Source organism: Mesocricetus auratus, unplaced genomic scaffold, assembly GCF_017639785.1.
Source record: "Mesocricetus auratus isolate SY011 unplaced genomic scaffold, BCM_Maur_2.0 Super-Scaffold_100013, whole genome shotgun sequence".
NCBI lineage: Eukaryota > Metazoa > Chordata > Mammalia > Rodentia > Cricetidae > Mesocricetus > Mesocricetus auratus.
Window position 1 is genome coordinate 74,122,346 of NW_024429196.1, and position 23,209 is coordinate 74,145,554.

The 23,209-nt window shown below is 45.8% G+C and overlaps 2 pseudogenes; both read left to right on the top strand.

The window, feature by feature from the left end:
* The first annotated feature begins 3,166 nt into the window (after nt 1-3,166).
* On the top strand, nt 3,167-6,045 carry LOC110342480 (annotated as a pseudogene).
* LOC121143842 lies at nt 3,458-3,574 on the top strand (annotated as a pseudogene).
* Nucleotides 6,046-23,209: the final 17,164 nt, after the last annotated feature.

The window sequence follows — 23,209 nt, forward strand, 5'->3', positions numbered from 1 at the left end:
TGAGGGAAACAGCACCAGTGGCAATCTTGGTTTCTGACGCCCAGGTGCATACCACACACACAATGGCAAAGTATTATTTCAGTCCTGGCAGTCAGTGTCCAGGTGTGATATGAGAGGAGAGCAGATTGCAGCTGAGGCCGCAGAACCTGCAGCAGTCATTGCTCTCACAGACACCCACGGTTGAGACACTGTGGATCTCTACCCGGTAGACTTCAGGGGCCATCCGTCATGCCCCCAACCACCCGCCAGCCTGCCTAGGGATCAGAGACCCTGGCTGCAGGCTCCACTGTGGAGAGAGAGACCCTGGCTGCAGGCTCCACTGTAAAGTGGCCCCCTCTTCCTCCACCACGCTGCAAACTCCCACCGTGCTGTCAATTTCTGATTCTGAGACCGGAACTCTTCTCAGAGTCCCTTGCCCTGCTGCTGTCTATACGGTTGTCTGTCCACAGCATTATTAGCTCTTCTAATAGGCTTCTTACCTGCAACAATCTGCCTCAGTTTCCCCTTGAGCCCCACATCTGAGACCTTTCAGTCAGGTCTTAACTAGCAGAACTATCTAAATGTCAGTGTATTATTTTTTTTTATCTGAAGGACAGTGACTTGAAGTGGCAGTATAATTTCACTGGCCATTTTACACAAACAAAATCCAGATATAATGTGTACTGTACAAACAGGGGTGCTTAGTGGTCACTGTACATGTATTAAGAATATACCTTTTATCTGTTTTTTGTTTGGCTGGTTGGTTTTTGGTTTCGGGGTTTTTATTTTGTTTGTTTTGGTTTTGGTTTTTCGAGACAGTTTCTCTGTATAGTCCTGGCTATCCTGGGACTGGAGTTACAGATGGTTGTGAGGCACTGTATGGGTGCTGGGAACTGAACCTGGGTCCTCTGGAAGAGCAGCCGGTGCTCTTAACATCTGAGCCATTTCTTCAATCCCTCACTCTGAAAACTTTTACATGTGTGTAATGTTTAGATATACAGCTGTACTTAATTGCTGGTCATAGATATGCATACATACATATATACAGAAAAATCATCTTAAAATAGTTGATTATAAAGTGGTCATTTGAAAGAACGTAACACAAAAGTGAACCCTAACTTTGCTAGGACAGTTTTCTGCATAGCAAAAATCAGTCAAAAACATAAACAGCTTAATAAAACATACAATCTGCATAAATGTACAACGTACACATACACCAACTCAGATATTCATCTATCCAATCTCGTAGCATTATTTATAAGAAAATGTATTGTCTATTAGTAATACACTAAGAATTAGAATTAATCTTAGCACATCTTTACTATCCTGTAATAAAATTAGCCCTTCTTAACATCAACAAAATATATATGTATTTTATATGGAGCAGAGCCCAGAAACCATACAAAAATACTTAGATAAAAAGAGATGTTTTAAATCTACCTAAAGATCAGTTTAGATATTCTCTGAGCATTTTAACAACTTACTCACTCTTTAAGTGAAAGGCATTAGCTGTCATCTTTTGGGTAAGATGTAACAGCATTGCCTTTTTACTGCTGTACAGAGTCAACGTGTCCTGGTCCTGGAGGTCTGTAGGGATTGTGTCTTTTATAACATAAAGACCTTGGACTGAATACATCACCACCATCCTATGTGTATAACAGCCTTAATACCAATCCCACATTTGCCACTTGCATATTGAGAATAGTCCTGAAAAAAAAATCCCATTACAGGATTTTCAAGAGCTATCTCATCTTGCAAATCCTATAAGGAGAATTTTCCCCTGCAAGGACAGATTAACTTTGTCCCCATGCTGCGTTAGACACAAAATGACACAAAAAGTAATTATATTAATGCAAAGTGTACTTTCGGATAAATCACCATAAATCTACAAAAGATTGGTCACTTAGAAATCTCCCTAGGAGATGCCAAGAAAATGCGCACTTACTGTTCCCCGTGGCTAGACAAATCACCGTTGAGTTCTCCTGGGTACCTTTGTTTCTCTATGTCCCAAATGGTTTAACAGAAACCAGTTACTTAGAAAAGTCCCTAAGACAAATATGCTTAGCCTTCCTTGTCATACTCAGATGCCCTGATAACTAGCAGAAACCTAAATTCTAAATTTTCTCACAAATTGACAAGGCCTATCATATATGATGCAGTAGCCCAAACTATCCAACGGAACCCAGATGGCTCAGACCTCCAAGGTGCACCAATTGGGGAGAGACTTAACAAGTTTCAGACTTTTGGCGAGTTCAAACATTCATTTATGTTCACTAAATAAAAACAAAAGGCAGCCAGTAGTGACTGGGGGTGGGTGTTCTTTGCAATAAAGTGACTCTGGCTGCTATTCCAACCATTCAACCTACCTGAGGTCAACTTGTTGTGTGTAGATGACATCCCAAATGTGCTTTTTCCCCCTGGGACAATTGTTACCAGAGTTGTTGGGGTAAAAGCCTGGGCTATGACATTCCTAATAAGTTAGGCTTAGCCGCCGTCTCACAATAGGCCAGTTAAAAAGACCAAATAGTCAAAAGCAGAGAAAGAATCATCCAAGTGACCCCAGAGAGGTTTTCTGAGCCCCAGTTTGTCTTCTAGGGTCCTGACATGCAGAAGTCAAGCAAATCTCTCTCAGGAACTTTCTATGCCAGGAACACCGGGATAACAGGCAGACCTCAATTCCTAAGAAAAGCAAAACAAAACAACAAAGGCCTTGTTAGAGGCACCCCTTTGCAGCTCTGCCTTGAGCTAACAGGGAGCAAGCACACTGCCTGCTAGAGAAGCCTTCACCTGCCAGGGCCCAAAGCCACCTGGGCAGGAAGCTGGTATGACCCGGTACCCTGGTGATGGGATGCCAAGAACCCAGAGAGGTTCCCGGCCTAACCAAATGCCCCATGAAGGCACAGGTCAGAAGTCATACTCTGACTCTAGCAAATTACCAGAATCCACTTCCTTCTCTGGCATGAGCTGCCCTCTGCTGGAGAATGGACATGAACTGAGCATTCCTGTTCAATCTGTCCAGAAGAAAGGAAGTAGACGTGTGACTACGGAAGGACTTCAGGCAAGTTCTGGGCTGCTGTGGACACGGATCTCTGCTGTGGACATGGATCTCTACCATGGACAAATGTCTACTGTGACATGATCTCTACCGTGACATGGATCTCTACTGTGACATGATCTCTACCGTGACATGGATCTCTACTGTGACATGGATCTCTGCTATGACATGATCTCTGCTATGACATGGATCCTCTTTACTGTGAACACAGATCTCTACTGTAGACATGAATCTCTCCCCATTTTGTTATTCTCAGCTGTGAACCTCTAGGACTCACTGACTCCCTCAGTTCCCAACCTCAGTAGAGAGATAGAGATTTGCCTTATATAACTGCACAAGGAATAAACATGATGTCACCAGAACTCAGCAGAGAATGACCTGAAGAAATTAGAGTTAAATCCACTTTAATGTCCAGATAAGAAAGTATTTTTCTGAATAAGACACAGCAGCACATACACTAAAACTGGACCGAAACAGAGAAGACGAGCGTGGACTCTGTGCAAGAATGGCATGTAAATTCATGAGGCATTTCATATTCTTAAATGGAAAAGATGTTTTAAGAATGAAAAAAGTGGGAGGAGTTGGAGAAGGGAAACTGTAATCAGAACATATTGTATGAAAAAAATCTATTTTCGATTTGAAAAATTTAAAAGGCCCAAACTACAGGGGAAAGAGTTGATTTGATTAAAATCTCAAATGGCTAAGTGAAAATGATCAATGACAAAGTGTAGCGAGTGGTCAAAGGTGGGGGAGGTTCTTACAGAACGCTGGTGAACAGGATGTTGAAAAGGAGTCCTACAAATCAGGCATAGAAAGCTGCCAACCTAAATAATAAATAGAGAGTCTCCAAAGACTGAACTGACGTGGAAGACACATTTAGGAGGACATAGGCACCGAGCAATGGAAAACAATGGTTTGTAAAGGGGACTCATAAAGGGTCACATAAAGCAGTCGCTTCCAGCTGCATGTGTCACTTACAGGTGATGCCAGCATGTTCCCCCCGCCCCAGACAGGCAGCTCTTGGGCATCTGACCTTGCAGAAGCATTTTCTCTGTCAGGCTGTGATGGTCTCTGCAGGTCTCTGGCCTTGTGACTCATCATTGTTCCTACTACCAGGTGTATCTATGAAAGATCCCAGCTTCCTGAGATTGTTTCTTTGGGTATTTTTTTAATTAGCGTTTTTACATACATGACTCCACTTGAACTCTGGCAAATGTTCACAGGACAAATATCCAAATGAATACTCCACAAAAGTAACAAGAAACCTGCAGGAGAAGAAACAGCAAGAATCTTCCCCCCACTCCACCCCACCCCACAAAATATCCAACCCACAAATGCACAAATCATTCAGTGTTCACTGTCATTACTTAGTAGAGACTAAGTGAAAGGGAGATTCTATTTCTCAGTTAAAACTTCACAAAACTATTCATGTCCGCCACACATGGGCATTAGGACGACGTGGAGCATCAAGAACCCATAGACACAGAGTCTATAAACAGGCTTGATTGCCTTGGACTTGTGAATCTCTCTATCTTGAGTACACCACAGGAAAATTCTGAGCAACTGTATCAGAGAAAGGTATTGGGAGGAACTAAAGGAATTGTTGGGGACACCTTCAAACCAGAAATCCCAACTGTGGAATGCATGGGTCAACAAACTCTGACACAAAGACCAAGGAGCATGTACATTTGCCACATGGGGACAGGCTCCAGGATCCCCAGCAGATGCCCAGATTGGAGGACGCAGGTCCATTATATAAAATGGTACAGTGTTTGCAGAAAGCTGTGTGCTCCGACCTGTAGACTTGGAGTCATCTCTGGATTACTTAGGATATCTACTGCGATGCAAATGCTGTGAGAGCACTTCAGACTGCATTGTCTGGGAGACAATGATTAGAAAAGTCCTATGCCCAGCCCAGATGGCTCTCCTCCCTGAATTTCTTGATCTTGATTAAGTCCTCAGATGTGGAACTCACAGGCACAGAGGAACAGGTATGGTCAGGCATTGAGGGTCCTACAGGCACTACTGCAATTACTCACATCTACCATTAGGCAAGAAAAACTGCCATAGAGAAAATAAAGATCTCTTGCCAGGCATCTTCATTCTGGTGACATCATCTTTAAACCCCAACACCACCATCTTGCCCAGGGAAAATAGGGTGACTTGGAAATCCTCCTACTTCCTTAGTAACTTTTAGATGATTATCCAAAATGCTTCATGGAGGAACAGACACTGTGGGCTCCAAGCAGGTCAGCAGGTCAGCATGTCCCTGGGTAGTGGGAGGGAGAAGGTCAGATGTGCAAGGCTCCCGGGGGCGTCTGTAAGCTTCCCAGCTCTGGAGAAACTGCTGCCTCGTAGCTGGGGGAATGTGGGCTTTGTGTTCACCAATAAGGACCTCACTGAAATCAGGGACATGCTGTTGGACAGTAAGGTGTGGGCTGCTGCCCATGCTGGTGCCACCACCCCGTGTGAGGTCACTGTGCCAGCCCAGAACGTTGGTCTGGGGTGGAAGAAGACCTCTTTCTTTCAGACCTCTGAAACCTCCAGGGGCCCCACCAAAATTCTGAGTGCTGTGAGCTGTTGGAGATGAGTGACAGCCAGGGAAGCCACCACATGGCTGCACACTCTGAGCATCTCCCCTTCCCCTTTGGGCTGATCATCCAGCAGGGGTCAGACGGCCTAGAAGTGCACCATCTGACAGAGCAAACTCTGCGCTCTGGATTCCTGGAGGGTGTCTGAACGCTGCCAGTGTCTGCGTGCAGACCGGTTACCAAATGACTGTGACTCGCTCTGTCACCAGTGGGTCCAGCAGGCCCTGGTTTCGTCCGTGGAAACTCCCACTTGCCGACAAGGTCAAGGCCTTCTTGGCTGGTCCATTTGCACTCGTGGCTGCTGCCCCTATGGCCGCCGCCGCCGCCATTGCTGTTCCCATAGCTCCTGCAGCCCCAGCCAAGACTGACAGCAACGAAAAAACAGAAGGGTCACATGAGGACATGGGTTTTGGCCTCTGAGTAATCCCCTCAAAGCAACCGACTAGGCCATGGGAAGCATGGGAATTAATAGCTTACTTCTCAGGGGAAGAGGAGGGGACGAGCCGTGGCTTTGTTCTAGTAAAGCTTCTCTTTTAAAAATAGCATAATAACATATATTGGAAATGTTACAGGACAATGTGTGAATGTTAAGCACACATTTTAGAGCCAAGGGAGTAAAAAACAAGATGATGCATATCCCTGCGTTGATTTATAGAAACCCCTGATCTCTGCATGCTAAGCTGCATTGTTCTGGAATGTCAGAATGAACGCCTGGGGACAAGCATCAGGACCCTACCCCACTCCAGCAGTATACAGAGAGCTAGGCTACTGAGGGCAGAAGAAAGACTTCTCAGTCACTGGCCTCTATTTGATTTGCTGCCCTGGGAGTTGGTACCCAGGATGCTCCATGGAATAGTCTTCACCGAGCCGCCTCTCTATGCCATGTACAGTGTGTGCGTTGCTCAATATGAACTAATTTTCCCACATGAAAACTTGTATAAAAATAGAAGGCCTTCAACTGTTGAGTCTCATATCCCACATGTTCTCTTGCACCCCGTGATGTGTCTGAGGACCAGGAGAGCCAGAAAAGAGATGTGGAGCTGTGCCTAAGGGAAGGAGTGGCCTGGGGTCACTCCAGGGAAGGAAGAGGAAGGCTTCAGCTCACAGCTTGGTCTGATTTCAGAGGGAAGCTAAGGTTATGTTTAGTCTGGTGTCTCAGTCAGAAGCCATCGGTTAGCAGAAGCCACTTAAGCCTCCTTGAACTCCTCTGACACCAATCTGGGGTAGCAGATTTTAAAAAGGGCTGTTTCCCTAGTTGCAGAGGCCAGATGCTCCCAATATTAGGAATGACTCACAGAAGATGTTACATGTGTGCACAGGCATTTCTGAAAACACTGAATGTGGGCATGCTCATGTCTCTGCAAGTACAGCTACATGCATACAGCATTCCCAACAGGCCTGACGTTCATCTACAAGACAGCAGTGTTGACACTCTTTTGAAGAGCCCAAGACAGGTCCCGACCTTTGTTACAGCATTTCTGCATCCCAGATTGTTTCCTCATGATGTTATCAGAAACATGAAATAAGTTTCCACAGAAAATGAGTCATTGATAAGTGATCAGCCCCTAGTGACAACCTGGAAACCACTGGAGGTTCAAAAAATAGCAAATGATTAAATACAACAATCCCAGACACACAATGAAATGCCTTACGCTCATTAAAATTCTATTTAGGAAGGCTGGTAATTACATGGGGAGAGTGGTAATCACCCAAAGGGGAGGAGGCTACAGAATGGAAATTAACAGGCCGATTCTGGCAGCAGTGAAGCCTGACACGGGAAATGGGATGGGAGAAAATAGTAAAGGAGCCGTCATTAGGGGCAAGAGTGAAATACGGATGACCCCCTTGAATACACGTAAGTAGGTCATCTTTCCACCTGTGTGATGAAGGAAAAAATGAGATTTTTGAGACCCGGAGACTGGAATCAATAGGGGCACAGGCACAGAGCGGACAAGCCTGGGAAGCCACCAGGTTGGACACATTTGCAGTCCTGGTGACAGCAACAGAAGCCCCGGGTCTGTGTCTCCCTACTGACCGCTTCCGCAGCACTCCGTCCTGCAGCTGGAAGGGGTGCATTTCAGGTTGACAAATTCAGGCTCTTTTCTGCAGGTGACACGACTGCTGTCTTCTCCTCTCCAACAGTTTTCTGAGTCAGCGACCCACCTACAACTGAGTCTGTTGTGAACAGACGGAATGATCAGAGCCGTAACTGTGTGTGGAGATGCAATGCCAGGCCGAGGACTGCCCAAGGCCTCCAGCTCTCGGAGGGAAACCTTTCTTGTGCTCCTGAGATAAGGGATGAGGCAGAGAAGTAAGTGCAAGCTGATGTCACCCAGGAAGCAAATCCCAGCCCACAACTTGACCTTCTGAGGACTGGGCCCTCTGGCCTCTCCACAGCACCCCGCCTGGGCCACTCTCAAGCCTCAATTCACACTCTCAGTTGTCCTAGCCAGAGGCCTCCACCACAGAAGAAGCAGAGAAGCTGCTGCCACCACCCACCTCCCAGAGAAGAGCAGCTGAATGCAGACTGTGAGTAAATCATCAAAAATGGACTCATCAAGTCTCCTCCTATGCAGCTCTCCACCTGCCTTGTCAGTGCTTTTGCTTCTGGTAAAGGTGAATCCCACTCTGCTTCCAGAGACACCTGCCCAAGCCTGGCCAGTCAGTATTGTACTGGTAGGCAAAGTTTTCCTGTCCTGGGAGTCACTCCCAAATAACCAACACAGAGACCCAGTATTAATTATAAATGCTCGGACAATAGCTCAGGCTTGTTACTAGCTAACACTTACATTTTAAATTAACCCACATTTCTTATCTGTGCTCTGCCACGTGGCAGTACCTTTTTTCAGCAAGGCATGCTCATCTCCTGCTTCCTCAGACTCTGCCCTCCTTCTTCCCAGGGGCCTCCTAGTCTGGCTCTCCCACCCAATCCCTTCCTATTCAGCTATTCAGCTTATTTATTGAATCAATCACAAAAGTGACACACACTCACACAGTGCAATGGGACATTACACAGTATTTGTCACCATGAGTGGGTCGGAGTGGAGAACCTGGCCCCAGGGGAGAAAATTAAGTGTTTAAATACTGCAGCTCTTTCCATCTAGAGAAGAGTAAGAAAGTAAGTAAGTAAGCTAGAGCCGATGTAGCCATCTTGTGACATGAGGTCTGAAAATGGAGTCAACACCAAGGAAGCAGAGAAGGGGAAAGGAGAAAAGAGCAAGCCGTGGAAGGAGGGATCCTTCCTCATCCATGCGAGTTTAGATAGGACGTTCTCTGCTGAAAATGCCTCCCGTCCTCAGCGTCAGTTAAAGTCTACGCCCTACCAGTTGATATCCAAGACCCATGTGATGTTCCCATCACTGAGGAAGGTGGGGTAGAAACTCAAGGCTAGAACCTGGAGGCAAGGACTGAAGCAGAGGCCGTGAGAGAGCACTGCTCACTGGCTTCTTCCTCATGGCTTGCTCAGTTTTTTTTCCTTATACAACCTAGGACCACATGCTCAGGGGTGGTACCAGCCACAATGGGCTGTATTATCTTAGTCAGTCTTTTATTACTGTGAAGAGACACCATGACTAAGGAAGCTCTTATAAAAGAAAACATTTAATTGGGAACGTTAGTCCGTTATTCTCATGGCAGACAGCATGGCAGCATGCATGGCACTGGAGCACTAGCTGAGAGCTACATCCTGATCTGTAGGCCAAGACTCTAGGTAGGCCTGGCATGGGGCCTTGAACATTCAAAACTCAACCCAGTGGCAAGCTTCCTACAAGAAGGTCACACCTTCTAATCCTTGTAATCCTTTCAAATAGTGCCTTAAATATATGAGCCTTTGGGAGCCTTTCTTATTCAAACCATCATAGGTTGGGTCCTCCCACATCAATCATTAGTCAAGAAAATGACACACAGGCTTGCCCACAGGTCTATCTTATAGAGGCATTTTCTCAAATGAGATGCCCTTCTTTCAGAGGACACTAGCTTTAGGTCAAGTTGACAAAAACTGTTCTGGATGTCCAAGGTCAATGGGATACCTATGGTGATGGCTTTCCTGTAGATAGCATCCCTGTATTAGTCAGGGTTCTCTAGAAGGACAGAAATGATGGAGTGAATATACGGGATTTATTAGAGTGGCTTGCAGACTATGGACCAGCAAGTCCAACAATGGCCACCTGCCAATGGAAGGTCCAAGAATCCAGTATTTGTTTAATCCACGAGGCTGGATGTCTCAGTTGATCTGCAGTATAGGAAGGAATCCCAAAGAAGCAGACGCTAATGTCAGTGAAGGAAAGGACTTGACAGAGAGAGTGAGAGCGAGCAGGCTGAACAAAAGCTTTCTTCTTCATACTGTTTATACAGGCTGCCAGCAGACGATGTGGCCCAGACTAAAGACAGGTCTTCCCACCTCAAAAGATCCTGATTAAATCACTTCAAATGATTTAAATAAGAAAAAATCTCTCATAGGTGCACCCAGCTGCTTGGGTTTCAGTTAATTCCAGGTGTAGTCAAGTTGACAATCAAAAACAGCCATCACAGTCCATGCACAGGGCATGGCATGGCATGAGACAAAGTATGCATGCACGATCTGGCCTTTCTCCTTATAAAGCTGCCAGGATTCAGTCTTGGGGCTGCCCCAAGAAGACTGTCTAATTCCTATCAGTCCCAAAGACAATCTCTAACACAACCGTTGGATTTTGTGTCTTACCATGGAGCTAAAACCCCAACACGATTTTCAGAGAAGACAAATTTACATTCAAACCACAACATCCAGGTAGAAAGATAATGATGATGATGATGATGATGATGGTGGTGGTGGTGATGATGATGATGCAGGTGACAAAGTGCTTAACCAGAAGGATGGATTAAATGCCTTTTGCTGAGATGGGGAAGAGGCTGGGGACAGGGCACTGGGAATAGATGTCCTTGTTTTGGATGTGTACACAGCGCCTGCCTGGAGAATGAGCATGGACCCAGTCTTCCCAGGAGGTGTTGAGAGAGGAGACAGCATTCCCCCAATGCTTCACTTTGGGACTCTGGACTAAGAAGATAACTTCAACTACTAAGTGGCCCGTAGACCTTGATAAGAGAAAATTTCTGAGTTATTTTGAATTTGATTACAAGGATGATGGGGATGAAAGGGAAGGGAGACGTCCTGGGTGTCTAAAGAAACAAAAGGCCACCTGAGATTCCTGAATGTGAGCTAAAACACTGACTCAACTCCAAGAAGCCCTAACTTGGCAGACTCTTCCTTGCCTACACCACAGAGTGCCCATGCGCCCCTCCCCTCTCCTCTGCCAGTGCAGAAGAGACACAGGTCTTCCCTCCAGTAGCTCTGGATGTTAGCCTTGGTGCTGGACTTAGGCAGACTTGACCCAGTATGCAAGTCTTTTCTTGTAGACGTTAGTAACAGCTCAATAAGTCCTTCTGCTTCAAGGATCTCAAGAGTTTTTGTTTAGCGGCCCTGGATGACTTTAGGCTAAGATTGCAGAAGGAAAACACCAGATGAGGTCTGTTAAGCTCGACTGCCTGCTGTTCTTAGAAGATGCCACACACACACAGGGATTTGAGGGGTGAAGATTTGTGGCGGGTGGGGGAGGGGCACACAGCTGGCTCCACCTGGACCCTTCTGGGTGAAAGGAGGACGGGCAGGGGAGTCTGGCAGGACAGCTGGCAGGCACCATCGCCGAGGAAGGTGGGAGGTGAGAACGTCGCTCTCTCCTGCCCCTGTGACTGATGCCCCTGGAGAGCCCCGCTCGGAACCAGCTCCAAGTCCAACTCAGGCACCAACTCAAAGGTCACCATCTGCCTCAGCTTCCTTTTCTGTTGCTGGAAGAAAATACCCTGACAAGAGCAGCTAAGGACAGAAGGGCTTGTTTGGGCTTACAGTTCCAAAAATGACACGATTCACCACAGCGGTAAGGACATGACAGCAGGCAGGGAAGTGACGATGGCACGGGCAGGAAGGTGGGGGTCACGCGGCATCCACGCTCTGGAAGCAAAGTGGAAACAGGAGGTGGAACCAGGAGAAGAGGCCTCAAGGTCTGCCCCTAATGATCTCTGCCCTAGTGAGGCTCCACCTCCGGAAGAGCTGCCACCACCAGGGACCAACTGTTCAAGCACGTGAGCCTGTGGAGGGGCATTTCATATTCAAACATACCATCTCCCTGAAGACCCAGCCAAGGCACAGCCTCTGTTGAGTGATGGCTCTGATTCAACACATCCGACACTGAAGAGAAGGGGACACTTAAGCAGGACTCTGAGGAAGATGAGCAGTTGGTAAATGTGACATTTCACGGGGAGACAAACGAGTTTAACTGCTCCCCGGTGTCCTTGCTCTCTGACTTCTAAGCACTCCTCCCTCAATTCTGAGCACCTTGAGGCCAGAAGCATACTCCTAATCAACAGTGAAACCCCAGTTGCTCCCATGAGGTCTGGCACATGAATGGAATTCAGTAATTTTTTTTTGTTTGTTTCGTTGAATACCGGCCATCCGTCAAAAATTGCACAGGTCACAACTGTGAATGTTTCCTTCATGTGTTCCCGCATTCATTTTAAAGTCCAGGGTGAGCTGAGTGACAAATTACAGAGATTTTTTTTCCCCAAATGCCTTTCAAGTCACACAGCCAAATCAGTTCGGCGAATTATATGTAATCATTGAGGGGAGCAGTAAGAATTGCAAGCGCGTTAAAGAGTTGCGCAGACTCATTATGCGTTTAGCACGCCCAGTCCAATCTGCAGGAAGTGCGGAGAAGAACAGGCTTCAGCATGTAAACACGGCCCCTAATTGACTGCAGTGTCCTTGTCCTTGGCCACGGCTGCACAGCCATCAGAGGAGAACGTGGGTCTAGAGATAGGGCCACCTCCCGGCAGGGACTGCAATCAGGGAAGTCCTGTAGCAAAGAGGAGATCCTCTTCCTTGGCTCCCCAGTGAAGCACCAACGGAACTTGTCCATTCAGTAAGCACCAACGGAACACTTGTGCTGCACCAAGTCATATGCCAAGTGCTAGGGTGGGACCAAAGCAGAACAGGACACACAGCCTCGGTGCAGGAATTCTGTCGCCGGTTCCCTAGCCGATTGAGAGGAATGTTTTTTGGCCGAAGAGGCGGGGTTTTCATTGGGGACCACACGTTAGAGGAAGAGGCAGACCTTTGGAGAGAGGAACGAGCAACCCCAAGTATAAGTGACTGCTTGTGACTCGGTTTAGGTCCCCATTTGTCCTTTAATATTTGTGCATGGATTTTGCTTGATAAATGGTAAAGACATCTTATATCACAGCCTAGTGAGGCCACAGGCCCAGGACAGTGTAACTCATCCCAAGTAGAGGCTCTAAATGCTCTATCAGAGAGGGAGTGTTACTGGATGTTTGGTGGAGTTGCTTTGTGGCCATTGTTAAGGTGGAAGCTTCACCCCAGTCACTGGCATCCATATACCCAAAGAGTCTGGGATGTTATGGTGGAATTTCCACCCAAGCACATCTCCCTCCAAACCCTGCTGGATCTCAGAAAGCCTGCCAAATGATGGTCCCTCCCCTGGAGATACTCAAGACCACACCCACAGGGTATTTAAACTGTCCACCAGAGAAGACTCATGGTTTTTCCAGTTTCCCTTTCCGTATCCTCTGGCTGGAAGGCCATCCGGGAGTGTTGTAACCATTAAACTTGGGCTTTTTCTAATTTGGTTTGATTTGGTCTGATTTGGATTGGTACATCAGCGGTGGCTTAGCTGGCTATAGAAACTTTTCAGGCACCACATGTTATAAGAAATGTCTCCACCTGAGGCTCCTAGTTTCATTAATAAAAGATTTAAGAATAGACTCAAAAGGAATCTTAAGGGCAATTCATTAGAATTTAGAAGAAAAAACCCCCAGCATACAAGCTGTAAATCTCAGAAGCTTCCCAAAGGAGGAAGAGGAGGAAAGGTCATTCTGTTTGAGTTGGGTCAGCATGGAGGTCAACCACCTAATGGGTTAGCAACCACATGGCAGGAACGGGAGCCTGGCAGAAAAGCCAAGTGTTAGGGAGTGTGCACAGGAAGGAGATCCTGGTAGGCTGGGGAACAAGTGAGCAGCTCACTTTCCTTTCCTTGGACCCAGCTCAGCCTTCCTTGGTTAGGCTAAGACCCTGCAAAATTAGCTTCTGCACACACACACACACACACACACACACACACACACAGAGAGAGAGAGACAGAGACAGAGAGAGAGTGTGTCAGGAACACATTAAGCCTGGAGCAACTGGCTCTGAGGCCTGACAGGTCCAGGGTCTGTAGGACATCATTTAGATTTTTTCTTGATCTTGATCTGCTTCCTGGAGGAGCAGCACACAGCAGAGCAAAGCAGCCTGAGAGGGGAGGGACAGAATGGAAGGTCTGCTGAGATTGGCTGTATGCTGCCTCAGCACTGCCCTCACCGACAGATGAAGTCCCTCCAGAGCGCCTGGGTGGCAGTATTGGGAGATGGGATCCTCACCTAAGAGATCAGAGCAGCTATTGGGAAGTGATCCCAGGCCTGCAGCTGCCCCACCCATCTCAATAGTGTGTGTGTGTGTGTGAGTGTGTGTGTGTGTGTGTGTGTGTGTGTGTGTGTGTTGCCATAATGTCTGTAAGAGGTAAGAGGACAACTTCAGGTTCGAGGCAAGGTCTTTTATTCACCCCTGTGTAGGACAGGCTAGCTATCAGGGAGCTTCCAGGGATTCTCCTGTCTCCACCTCCCATCTTGTGGAAGGATGATTTGGATTACAGTCATGGCTACTGCCTCTGGATTTACCTGGGTTCTGGGGATCTGAACACTGGTGTCAGACTTGCAGGGCAAACACTCTATTTACTGCTGTCTCCCTAGTCCCCTCTAGGAGGCAGCCTCTCTCTCTCTCTCTCTCTCTCTCTCTCTCTCTCTCTCTCTCTCTCTCTCTCTCTGTCTCTGTCTCTCTCCCCACCCCCACACGTCCACACAGACAGAAAGACAGACAGACAGAGACAGACTGAACCATCTATCCCAGTTTGCCCTTCCACGTTTTCCCCTAGGCTGGGCCCTCAATCACTTATTCTCTTTCTACTCTTGACTCTGGATGTGACACATTAAGTCTGTGCCTTGATGTCCCCAAAATAACGAGCTGTAACTGGGATTGTAAGCCAGACAAATCCTTTCCTTCCCCACACTGCTTTTTGTCAGGGTATTTCAGCAACAGAAATGAAACCGGGACACCTGGATATACTTGAATGCCTTACAGATTTGCAAAAATATCTATAAAAACCATAAAGATAACACTTAAGAATTTTAAATGAAGACACCCTCCATAAATGGAAAAAGACGTTTCCAGGAGTCATAACACTGTTGGGTAAAAATCCCAGTAGCAAGCATGGGTTACATCCTTATGAGTTGTGGCTATGAAGACTCACAAAGAATAAAGGACATTGCCACTGGTGTCAGTTAGGACTAGACAATAAGACACGGAGAAATCAGAATGGGACAAAGTTGGAAGCTCCCTCCTTGCTGGCTTTGTTAGAGGATGCTATACATGTTACCAAGTGAGAACTGACACCAACGGTCCCGGTCAGCTACGGACCCTTCATCGAGGAGTACAGACATACCAGGCAAGATGTGCCTACCTGTTACATGGCATTAACACCATGGGTACAACCAACTGCTTTCCAATTGCATACAAGGCTTGTTCCACAGGAGGCAACTCGCAGCTACTACCATAAGCCAGGACTAAGTCTTGTGAGTGGGGAGAGAAGCCACTGCTGTTGCTTTGTTAAACAGGTGCGTTGACAAGTTGACTTGTGAACGTCTGTGCTCTGTGCTTGCGCCCGCCCATAGATAACTGTCGTTGTCAGCCTCAATTGGTCACAGGAAAAGCCTGCTTTTACCAATGATGATGTGCCAAAGAGACTCCTAACCACTGGCACAGGCCCTGAAGATGAGAGACTGATGCCGTGGCATAGCTATGACGTCATCGTGCTCCTGAGGCTCAGAGAACATAATGGAAGGGGAGGGATGAGTGAAATAAACACTGGAGACAGACTGTTAAATGCTCTCCCAATTAAAACATTCCCATCCTGGAGGGAGACTGGAGACTCATGAAGACAGAAAGTAAACAACTTACATGATTTGCAAGGCCCAACTTATCCAAAGTTATATGAGTGATATAGATTACTGAGGGGAGAGAGGGAAAGAGGAAGGAGGGAGGGAGCCAGGAGCCTAGAGAAAGAGAACTGAGGACAAGTGTGACCATAATCTCTGGATCATATAGGAAGGGGCCTATGAAAGGAAGGGAAGGGAAGGGAAGCCTCTGGGCTGTAGGGGTTTAGGGTAGGGGGTGGGGCGAGAAGTGCTGGGAGGAGCCACAGGCACTGAGTGAGACTTGTCCAGGTTTCTTTGGGACCTGACCTGCCAGCCTTTTTGTTGATGATAAAGGACATCATTGTTGGGGGCCCAGGAAGGCTGGAATGGGTCCAAGCCAGGAAGGGAGAGGGAAGTGCAGGTCGGAGGACATGTGTTGTGCTTCCGGCCCAGGTTCTGCCGGGACCACCTGGGGCTACAGAAGTGCTCCCCACTTGGAAGCAGTCAGGGGGCAGGTTCTGAAGGAATGCCCGAGGCCGGCACATTGCGGGCAGCTTTGGAGCAGTTTGCAGTTAATTGGAAACCTGTTAAGACAGATACTAGGGACAGAAGGTAAAGTTAAGGCATTAAGGGGAAATTTTTTATCTTGGGTGAACATTCGATACCTTCAGGCCCATCGGTCTGGTAGTTGGGGGAGGGGAGGAGTCCCAAGACTAGGGAAGCAGGACCCTCAGGGATAGGCAGTAGTGGGGAAAGCTTAAACTGTTGATTGACAGAACTTATTTAGAGTCCATTTGACCTGTGACTGGTACATCCAAGTCTCATGACTCCCTGAAGCTTACATGAACTTTTTTAAGTTTAAAAACAAAAAGGTGAAAGGTTTTAGATATATTAGCATTACTACTGTTTGCAGTCTGTACTGAAATCTACATCGTAGAAAAAGCAATAAACTCACGTTTTTGAGTCACAGCAAAAGCCGGGGACCCCAAAACTGATTCTGGGTAAGAAGCATGAGCACTTTTCCTACATAGCCTGAGGGTTGAATGTACAGATTGGACAGAGACACTTATAGCCTGATGAGAATCACCTTTAGGTCTATACTTAGAAGACAACCAAAGGAAATTTACATTTTTGAGCTTATGACTATGATAATAACAGTCAGTGTTTGCCAGAGCTAGATTAGTAGCTTATCAGAACTCCGCTGATTAATGCTAAAACTCTGAACTTTTGAAGTCTTAATATAACAATAGTATCACAAGAAGGAAAGAAATCTGAAACATTTCTCATTTTTGCATTTTTCCATCTAATTACACATCTTAAATTACTTTCATAGACCCTCACAATTTACATAAACTTTAAATCTTTTCTTTCCATCTAATGCTCATTTACTGCGAGACACAGGTGGTTGATTACAGAGACCACCCCTTGCAAAGCAACTTCCTTTAAATAAAGGAATTGTAAAAAAAATTAAACTGAGACCTGTTTTGTGATTTTATCTCTGTCAGCGAGGTAAGTTGCATGAATTTGCCTTTTTCAGCTGAAGATTTAGTAGCTCTAGAAAAGTAAGACCTGGTCTTTACATATGAAAAGAACTGACCAGTCCATGGAGAGAGAGTCTTCCATGTTCCAGAGCTCAGAGAGCACTGCCAGGCCATGGTAGACTGCAACCTTTATCCAGCAGGGTCTCCAAGCATCAGAGAACTTGAAAACCCAGGGTGCCCATTTTTGGCCATTGATGGAGCTGTTCTGAAGCCAAGCTGCAGTAAGAGAGTGAGGCTTTATAAAATCCCTGTGTGTGCATGTGTGGTGTGTGTGCATGTGTGGTGTGTGTGCATGTGTGTGTTGTGTGTGTGGGCACCGGTGTGCATTCGTTCGTGTGGGTGAGTTCGTGGTGCATGTGTGTGATATGTGCATGAATGCATGTGTGTGTGCATGTGTGTGTGTGTGTGTGTGTGTGTGTGTGTGATCTGTTCAAAGACACAGAGTGAGCTCCATGTCAGAAGCCTTCCCAAGTCTCCTTAAAGCGCATAGTGGAGATGCCGCTGCCTCTAAGGCAGGTTGGGTCCCAGACACCCAGGTCTCTGGATGCCTAGCTGGTGAGTTTGGAGTATGTCTAAACCGGTAGCTAAGGGCTTCAAACCAGCAGGAAGACTAGCTGGGGACTTCTCAAAACAATAATTCTGAGCGTTGCCTCTTACTCTCTGAGTCAGTGGGTCTGGGATGCCACCAAGATTAGGCTTCTCTGACATGTTCTCGGGTGGAGGTGCTGTGTCCAGCCTGGGGGCCATCGGTGACCAAGTACCTGACAAGAAGCAGCCCAGAGGAGGAAGGGCTTGCCTTGGCTTAATCTTCACAGCAGGGAGGCTGCGGTATCATTTGAGGTGATACCAGTCCCCTCTGTGGCAGCAAGAGCACAAGAAGTTGACTAGGAAGCAAACACAACCAGAACCAGGGCCAGAGTATATCTCACAACATCCACACTCAGTGACCACCCCACATAGACCCCCACATCATAAAGTTCAGCAACTTTCCAAAACACCATCACCAGCTAGAGACCACAAGTTCAAAGACTTGAGCAGAGAGGACATCTCATTTGGACTGTAGCCGGACCTCACTCTGAAAACCACTTACTCTAGTGGTCAGAATGCTACAGGTCCAGAATCTAATTACAGTTTATCTTGAGCTGCCTTCAGCCCCTGAATTAGCCTGCCTACCTCCATGTCAGACCTAACACCCTGTGGCTAATAGATAAAACTTTTTGGAATGTATAACACCTTCTTTCTCTTCAAATCATATTGCAAACCATTTTATCTCTAGTAAATTCTGCAAGCAGATGCCTCCTGCCCCCATGTTTAGCCTCAGTTCTCCAAATTATCACCTGAACGTGCAAACCCGAACCATTCCACCAGTTAACATTTAAAGTACCAGACACAAATTGGTTCACTGTGAGCTCAAAATGAACACTTGAATTAGTTAACATTTTGGTTAGGTTTGACTGAGATAAAGTCCTTGCATAATCAGTTTTTTTTCCTTCTGTCCCAAATTCCACAGTTAATGTTTACATTTTAGATAAAAGCTTTTTTAAAAGAAGAGAGAGAGAGAACAGAGACAACAGAGCCTGTAATATAATCCAAGATTATCCTCCCAAAACTCTTATTTTCACATGTGCGTTCATTTTTAAATTAAAAATATATATGCATATGTTTGCCTGCTCATACGTCTGTACTATTTGCATGTGATGCCCAGAAGAAGGCATCAGACTCCCTGGAACTGACTGGAGTTACAAGCAATTGTGAGCCACCATGTGGGTGCTGGGAAGAGAACTTGCTCCTCTTAACCACTGAACCATCCTACCCAGGTTCAGTCGCCAGCTCTCACACAGCAGCCCACAGCTACCTGTAACTACAGTACCTTGTGCTAAGAGGTTAAACATGGAAAGGCCAGAGTAACCTAGACCACCAAGTAGTTCTGGGTGCTATTTTCTGACCCTCCATAGAGTACAAAGGAAGGTGTAGCCAAGTGCTCTGTTAGGGGAGGATTTCATGACTTTCTACGAAGTGACAGGAATATTATACAATGATATGTACAATATGACTCTTTTTTTCTTAAAAAGTATAAGATGTCCTGGGAACATGTAGGCCATTCTGGCCAGAGAAGCATGTGGGGTAACTGTAGATCTTCATCCCTCCCTCCTCTCCTCCAAGTCCAATCTCCCGGTCTCATGCCCAGCTCTATAGCAGACAACCTGCTGCAGCCTCCCCTCCCCGCATCCCCATCTCCAGTGGATCACACAGATCTTTCCCTCCAAACTTCCTTCACCTCAACTTATCCCATGATCCCAGCCCCAACTCCAGCAGATATTCCCTGGGAACCTGCCAGCCAAGCGCGCTAGAGCAGTAAGTAGGCCAGAGAAGAGGGTAGGCTATCTTCAGATCTTCACTTCCCCTCCTCCCCCATATCCAAGCCCAGTCTCATGCCCAGATCTGAAGCAGACACCTATTGCAGCTTCTCCCTGTCCTCTGACCACATTCCCAGAGGACTAAGTAGATCCTGATGGGACATCCTGCTTTCTACCTACCCGTGGATCCTCACAGGCGCCACCCTAAGCCCATCCTCATTCCTGAGTGTCAGCCCCTAATACCTAGAAACGCTTTCTTACTGGGAACCTTCAGTGACCACACCTAGCTGAATCCCTGTTTTCAATCAGGCAACACACAGCCACCACACCCTCTTAAGAAGCAGGGAGCATAACAGAAACCAAGGAACAAAACACCCACCCAACAAAGCCAAGAACAGATATGAGCACCTAGGATTATACTCTTCCCAAACCCAGATGCCTAAAGTTCAGCATAAAAACACAATTGGTGACACCCAGGACAGCGTGTCTCCACAAGAGCCTAGCAACCCTACCACACTAGGCCCTGAGAATGGAAACATAGTTGAAGCATAAGACAGAGACCTTAAACAGCCCTTATTGATACATTAGCAGTCCTTAAAGGAGACACTAATGAATCCCTTAGAGAAATGTTGGAGTGATTTTTAATATATATCACTTACCAAAGTTAAATTAGGATCAGATAAGCCATTTTAAAAGACATATAAGCCCTAAATAGAAACAGTCATTAAATGTCTCCCAACCAAAAGAAGCCAAGGGCCAAATGGTTCTAGCACAGAATTCTATAAACTTTCAAAGAAGAATTAATGTGAATACTCCGCAAAATAGAAACAGAAGGAGCATTGCCCAAAACGTTTTTATGAGGCCACAGGTACCCAGATACTCAAACCACAAAACGATCCAATAAAGAAAGAGGGTTATAGACTAGTTTCCCTTGTGAACATAGATGCAAAAAGTCTCAATAAAATACTTGCAAACTGAATCCAAGAACACATCAAAAAGATCATCCACTATGATCAAGTAGGCTTCATCCTAATGATGAAGGGATGGTTCAACATATGTAAATCAGTAAACGTAACCCACCATATAAACAAACTGAAAGACAAAACCCACACGGCCATCTCATTAGATGCAGAAAACGACTTTGACAAAATCCAACACCCATTCATAATAAAAGTCCTGGAGAGACTGGGGATACAAGAGATGTATGGCAACATAATAAAAGCAGTTTATAACAAGCCGCTAGCCAATGTCAACTTAAATGGAGAAAAACCTCAAAGCAGTTCCACTGAAATCAGGAACAAGACAAGGCTGTCCATTTTTCCATGTCTACTCAATATGCTACTTGAAGTTCTAGCTAGAGCAATAAGACAACTGATGGAGATAAAGGGGATACAAATTGAAAAGGAAGAAGTCAAAGTATCTTTATTGCAGACCATTTGAGAGTATATATAAATGACCATAAAAATTTTACTGGGAAACTCTACAGTTGATAAACACTTTTAGCAAAGCAAGTGAATACAAAATTAACTCACAAAAATCAGTAGCCTTCCTATATACAAATAACAAATGGACTGAGAAAGAAATCAGGGAAACAATACCTTCCACAACAGTCTCTGTAACAACCCCCTCATTCCCCATCCCCCCACCCCTGATCTTAGAACAACTGATTCCATGATAGAAGTACCATTAAGGCCATAAAACTCTGTATGTAGACAACACCACCTGCCAAAATGAAAACAAAGACCTAATCTATTAAATCCCATAGTTCTGGGAGTCTCTAAATGCCTTGATATTTATTTATTTAGTTATTTAGTTATTTTGGCAGCTGTAGTTCTGCTTTTGGCTACTTGTTCTTGTTAAGTGATGCATATCAACCTAGGATATGATTTTTTTGCGTGTGATAAAAAAGCTCACCCTGAATATCCAGTGCAGTCACCAGCCAGCTAGTAAAGACTTTTTTTTAGCTCTATCTGAGCAGTCTTCTCCGGGGGATACCTACCAGTACCCCCCAAATAATGTAAAATATCTTGGGGTAACTTCAATTAAATAAATGAAAGACTTGTATTATAAAAACTTTAAGACATTGAAGAAAGCAATTGAAGCTGCCAAAAATGGGAAAGACCTCCCATGTTCATGGATCTGCAGCAAAAATGGCCATCTGTAGCAAAATTTACAGTAAAAATGGCCATCCTTCCAAAAGCAATCTACAGAGTCAGTGCAAATTCTTTACAGATCTTTATAGCAGAGAGAGAGAGAGAGAGAGAGAGAGAGAGAGAGAGAGAGAGAGAGAGAGACCCAACTGTTACAAGACTTTCTCCAGCCAGCTCCCAAATCATGACATGGAGACTTATTAATTATGAAATTATGACCAATAGTTTATTTACGTTTCTTTTTAGCTAGCTCTCATAACTTAATTTAACCCATCTCTTCCATCTGCCTATGTGTCGCCCTGAAGCTCATTACCTCATCTACTCACTGTCCATCCTGCTTTCCTGTTTCCTGTGTCTCCTTGCATCTCTGTCCCTTTTCCCCAGAATCCTCTGTGTCTAGAAATCCTGCCTAGCTATTGACCACTCAGCTTTTTATTAAACCAACCACAGTGACACCTCTCTCAGTGTACAGAAAGATTATTCCACAACAACCAACCAGGGACAGTAGTGCCCACCTGTAAAAGATAAGAGACTCGCCGCAAGCTCAAGCCCATCCTGGCCAATGTAGCGAGTTCAAGCCACTCAAGCCTGTGCAGTGAGAACCTGTCTCCAAAAGAGAAGAGAGGGACAAGGAAATGAAGGGACAAAAGAAGAGAGACCAAGATAGAAAGCTAGTGTTCCAGACCAGATTTGTTCATATGTGACAAGGAGAAGGAACAGCCTTCAGCGAAGTCCAGCTGACATGCCAAGACAGAGAAAATGAGGAGTGGCAGCAAGGATGGGTCGTGAGGCACGCTCTCAGAAAACCCGCATCCCTCCTTGAAATTTTAGACATGCCGAGACATGCGTTTTGTCTTGAAGTCCCGGGCATCTGCTCCCTTAGAAAGAAGATGTAGCGTGTGAGATGGAAACAAAGAGTGTAACAGTTATTCTAGAGGAGCCAACAGAGATCTCCCACACCCAGTACAAAACCCAGAAAGTAATAGACAAGGCTGGAACAAATCATTTGAATGTCCACCTTCCAGAACCTTGCTTTCTTGTTATTTATCGTATTGAACCAATCATTTCAAAGGCATTTATAATCCTTGACAATGTCATTGAGTGAGATGTGTACATTTCATATCTACACGGACTTAATATAATTTGATTCCAAGTCTGTTTTTAGAAATCAAATTTTATCAGCTACAGACATGGGTGACTATGCTTATGGTACAGAACAGCTGGCTGGAGACACTCCACCTGCGTAGGAGGCAGGAGCCGTGAGGCCTGCAGTGAGAGCCAGCCACGCCGGCCAATCATCTTCAGACAGGGTCTCCTTACACTTAAGCCTCAAGCGGTATGAAACTTCTCCTGAGTTACTTACATTGCACACACTATCTAAAACAACTAAAGCATTTTCTATTCATGTTTCTGCCGTCCAACCTGGTGGGATATGTTAGTATTTAGGCATTTGTACTGGCCTGCCTTTGGAGTTCTGACAGGA